The sequence below is a fragment of the Arachis duranensis genome, chromosome 1 (genome assembly GCF_000817695.3).
Source record: "Arachis duranensis cultivar V14167 chromosome 1, aradu.V14167.gnm2.J7QH, whole genome shotgun sequence".
Classification (NCBI taxonomy): Eukaryota; Viridiplantae; Streptophyta; class Magnoliopsida; order Fabales; family Fabaceae; genus Arachis; species Arachis duranensis.
The window spans coordinates 6,143,745-6,149,744 of record NC_029772.3 but is presented as its reverse complement, the minus strand read 5'-3'; positions in this window follow the sequence as shown (position 1 = coordinate 6,149,744).

Here is a 6,000-nt window from a genome sequence, read left to right as displayed (position 1 = left end):
ACCAAATTCTAGCTTTTTGCTATTGAAGAAGAAAAGAAGAAGAAGAATGATATTGGAAGTGTAAAAGGCGAATGAATTTCTATATTTGATCACAAACTATTTTTGATTCATATGTGCACTTATACGCATGGTAAAAAATAGCCATATCAACACTCCATGAGGTGAGTTAGCATAAAAAATTATCCTAAAAATTACTAATGTCCAAAATTGAATATAAAGGATCTCTATAATAAATTAAAATCTCAAAAGCTAAATTGAATGAACTTTTTCAACTATGAATATTATCAAGAGCTAATTGTATGAAAGTTAAATTTTAAATAATTGTTTAACAACATATATAAAAAAAAAGACATTTTGATTATATTGTCAAGATTTTAAAATATGAAATATAAAAATTTAAATTTTAAATTATATATTATTATTTAAATTACTATTTTAGTATTTTAATTTGTAATTAGATATTTTGAAACCTAATCATATTTTAAAATAACAAAATATAATTATAATAACAATTATGCTACGTATACATAAATAATCACTTGTGCAGAATAAATCTTAAAATACAAATTTTAAAATACAAAATACATATTAAAAATAAGTTAAATAATATATGTATTTATACACAAATTTATAGTAAATAAATTGATAATTAATTTTTATATAAACATAATATTTTTATTATAAAAATTATTATTATGTTATATATATTTTGCCTCCCACTATCAAAATTTTCTGGATCCGTCACTAACCAAGTTAATTACCGGTTCGGTTCTAATAACTATGCTTTTTATTATTAAAATAGGAGTGACAAATTCATTTCTTAATAATTATTAAGAAGATACTAATGAATTATTGCATACACAAGGCAAATTCAAATTACCAACATTTGATTAAGTTGACGAGTGAAGTAACCACTCGATCGACTCAAGTTATTAGTAGATGTTTTTTTTTCCGTTGGTTGCATGATATTTGTCATTCTTATTTTTAGATGTAAAACTTATTATTGAATTATCAATTATGTATATCTTAAATATATAAATTGAAATAAAAATACTATTTATTTGCAAATCAAAATCAACTATTATGTATTTGTATATTTTTAACTCATTTTCAATATGTACTGTTATACCCTATCACACAAAACATTACGTTATAGTTGTAAATCAGAGGTGATGAGACATTACGACACCTAAAAAGAAAAATATGTACACAACCCTGAGGATGCTCTGTTGTAAATTTATGCTTTAGGTATATCATTAAACACTATACATTAACTACACGAATTTTTAGAAACAAGTTTTTTTTTTCGTTTCTATTTTCATATGATCTTTACAATTATTGTTTTAAAATTTAGTTCCAATTGAGATTTTCAAATCACTCAAATTTAAGTTTGATAACTAAACCAAACCAAAGTATCAACACAAAAAAATTGAAGCCCGCTTATTTAAGTTTGACAAACTAAACATAAAAAAATGTAATATATCATAAACAAATTAAAGCTAATTTGAGTTTTTGTTAGCCTCAAACAAAATATAAAAGTTCGTCATGTTCCAAAATATGAGTTGGATAACTTCTCAATAGTCACTTGGCTTTAACATTACAATGTCATAATTTGGAGTTGACCTTTGCCCATTATTGGTAAAACTTTCCATCACTGCTTGGTTCTCATTTCTTATTCCTTTGTTACTAGTCATCAAAACTTGGGTCTGATTAGTGTCCCTTGTTATTGAGGTTGCCACTACTCTATTTGGAACTATTTGAAACCAAGGATACTATAGTTAAGGACTAATAAGGGTAAAATCTAGGGGTGGCAATGGGGCGGATAGGGGCGGGTTTTTGCTCTACCCGACCCCGCCCCACTCAACGAAAACCCGCATCGAACCCGTCCCGCCTCTACCTGCGGGTAGTAAAATGTTAAACCCTAACCCGTCCCTGCGGGTACCCGTCCCACCTCTACCCGCCCCTATAATTATTAAATCTATTTAGATATCTATTATATATACCGGGGCGGGTAGGGGCGGATTTAACGTAAACCCGACCCCGCCCCACCCCGCCCAAGAATCCGCTCCGCTAAAACCCGCCCCGGTGCGGGTGCGGGTAATTACCCGCCCCGAACGGGTAGGGGCGGGGTGGGTACCCGCGGGTTCGGGTAGTGTTGTCACCCCTAGTAAAATCGTATAGCTAAAAAATATGATGCTGCAAAATATATTAATAAGGAATAAATACTTTTTTCGTCCCTAATATTTAGAGGAAAAATTAAAATCATCCCTAAGGTCTTTTATTATTAAAATAGGAGTAACAAATTTGTTTTTTTTAATAATTATTAAGAAGATACCCATGGATTATTGCACACAGAAGGCAAGTTTAAACTACCAATATCGGACTAAGTTGACGAGTGAAGTAACCACTCAATTGACTCAAGTTGTCGATGGTGATTTTTTTCTCGTTGGTTGTATGATATTTGTCATTCTTACTTTTAGATGTAAAACTTATTATTGAATCATTAGTTATATATATCTTAAATATATAAATTAAAATAAAAATACTATTTGTATATCAAAATCAGTCATTATGTATTTGTGTATTTTCAACTCATTTTCAATATATATTATATATTCTAACATATATTTTATATTAGTGACTGATTTTAATTTACATCTAACATTGTTAAAATTAAAAAGATTAGAAGTTATTATATTCTTCTCTTTCTTCATTAATTAATGATTGTTTGTAATATTAATATCTTTTCACTACTCTATCATAATATATAAGCATTAATGAGAAAAAATAATAGATAAATTGTATATTTACTATTTAATTTATTTTTAATATGTATTTTATATTTTAACATATATTTTATATTTTAACAAGTGAGAGAACATAAAATGAAAATACACTACATCCAACTCAAAAATTTAAGATGTTAAGTTAATGGGTCTCTCATATTATAAACTCCTCACTCTTCCTTGTTTTCTTTGATGTGGGACTAACTTCATACATTGCTCACACTTGCAACATTAACAATACACATTGAAAATAAATTAAACTATACATGTATTTATACATAAATATATTTGTAGCTGATTTTAGTATACGAATAATATTTTTTAGAGTAAAGTATCGTTTTTATCCCCAACGTTTGGGGTAAATCCTATTTGTGTCCCTAACGTTTAAATCGTCCTATTTGTATCCCTAACGTTTGTAAAAGTGATTCAATGTTATTCTGCCGTCAATTACACATCATGAACGTTTTAGTTTGAGTTTTAAAAATCTCTTCTTGTAGTTAGAATACAAATGTCTGGGATAGAATTGATGATCCATTCTGAAAAATAGCTCATCAAAAGTTGAAACTAATTCCTACAATATTTACATAATTCACTTTTCTAGGAACATAATTGAATCTAAACACAAATAGTGGGAATAATATTAAAATTGAACACATCCAAGTGATCAGACCTAATTGAGAATGAATACATCCAAGTGAAAATAATTAAAAAATATAATCTGATTTGTTAGTATAATTGATAATAGGATAACATTGAATCACTTTTATAAACGTTAGGGATACAAATAGGACGATTTAAACGTTAGGGACATAAATAAGACTTACCCCAAACGTTGGGGACAAAAACGATACTTTACTCTATTTTTTATTATTTATATAATGAAAATGGTAAGAATTTGGTTTACAATTTTTTCTAAAATATCTTTCATCATATAAAATTTATAATTAATATATATAATATTTGATTAATAAACAAAGAACAAATAATATTTAAATCCAACCAAACAAGAGAAAGTATCATATGCATTTGAAGTTCAATATTTCTAACCTTGATTTGATGTTGAGCAAAGAAAATGTGGCTGGTCAAAAGGATTCAAGTTTGCTTTGTAAATAAGATGAACATTAGTGCCAATATTGCTCAACAACCTTATTTGTTTTTCCATTGCTTGCTCTGCTTGTGTTCGATTAACTTCAACATTTCTACTCTATTCTTTTCTACTTCCACTGAAAATTCAACTTTTAAATTAATAATGCCAAAAAAAGAATAGATAAATAGAATTGTGGATATGCAAATTAATGGAGCCTCATAGATAGTATATTTTTTAAAGAACTCTTTCTAAAAGGATAATCCATAAAAGTCAGATGTTATTATATAATTTGTAATTGTTTTTTTATATAATACATTTATTTCAAATATTAGGCTCTTAGCTTATTCAACTAAAAAAATAAAAAAAAATAAAAATCTAGAATGATTACATTCTTGCAATGTATTCTTCCTTTCACTAATAAACATTTGTAGTTTTAGTTTATTTTGCTCCATCAACAATGAAGGATGTTTATCTTTTGAGGGCATCAATTTTTTAAACAAGATTAGCTATCTCATCCAGCATATCAAAATCTCAAAATCCAAAATTGTCATAATAGAGGAAAAAAGCACATCCAAATCACTTTTATTTAAGAGAGAAGTACTTTTTAAAAAATAGAGCAAAAATTACTTATATATATATAATAATAATAATAAGAGTAAAGTATACTTTTTGTTCCTACGGTTTACAATTTTTTTCAAAAATACTCTTAACATTTAATTTTATTCAATTTTATCCATAACATTTTTGATTTATTCAATTTTGTCTTTAACGTTCTCGATTTATTTCAAAACTATCCCTAAACGTTTTCAATTTCGTCCCTACCATTTTAGATGGAATTAAGATCCCGGGATAATTTTGATATAAACAAAAAATACTAGGGCAAAATTGAATACAATTAAACATTAGGGATATTTTTGAAGAAAATCACAAACATTAGGGACAAAAAATATAATTTACCCTAACAATAATAACCTCACATTTTGCCTCTAAAGCTTTTAGTTTTCCTTCCAAAATTACCGCAGAGTTCTTTCTGAGCAAATAGTGAAAATATTGAAAAATCAAATTGTTTTTTAATTTTCAAATTTTGCAAAGAAAACTCAAAATAATAATAATGCTTTCTTTTATTTTTAAAATTATTTTAGAAAATTTAAATTTGAAATTGATCTAATAGGTACCCAAAAAAATCTAAATAACTATATATTTGCAATTAGCATATACTTTTTGAGTCTCTCACGAGCATTCTCTTCTTGTTGAACAACAAAAATTGGATTCACACCAACACCACTTGTGTTGTGAGTTGAATTCACAACATCTTCAGAATTGGAAAGTTGGATTTAGATGCCCAATTATTGCTACTTGAACCCGCAAAGGCAAGGCCTTTGTTCCAATAAGGATGCCATGGTTGTGGAAATGACTCAAATATCCTTGGTCTCATAGGCTTTGATAATGAATTTTCAGGTGGCATGCATACTTCATCAATCTTTCTCTTAGAAGACTTTTCCATTTTAACCTAAAAAAAACAAAAGAGGATTTTATAGCTTAAATTTATAGAAGTAACACAAAATTCTATAAGAGAAAAGAAATGAGAGCGAAATATCTATTAAGGTATTACACATACTCCTAATTGTCAATGTTATTACTGTCTATGCATCTATATATATAGCAATGACAAACGTCCTCAATAGAAGTAATAGTATTAAATTTATATGAGTAATACAAAATTCTTTTAAGAGAAAAGAAACGAAAATTAACCATCTATTGAGAGATTACGCGTAATGCTGATTGACAATGCTATCACTATCTATGTAGATATATATAGCGGCGACAAACATGCTTTATAGAAGTAATAGTATTAAATTTACATAAGTAACACAAAATTCTATAAGGGAATAGAAATAGATGCGACCTATCTATTGAGGTATTATGTGTACTACTGATTGACAATGCTATCTCTGTATATGCAGCTATATGTATAACAGTGATAAATGCGCTTTATAGAAGTAATAGTAATTTATATAAGTAACACAATTTTCTATAAGAGAAAGAAAATGGAAGCTAAATATCTATTGAGGTGTTACACATACTACTTATTGACAATGCTATCATTGTCTATGCAGTTATATATAT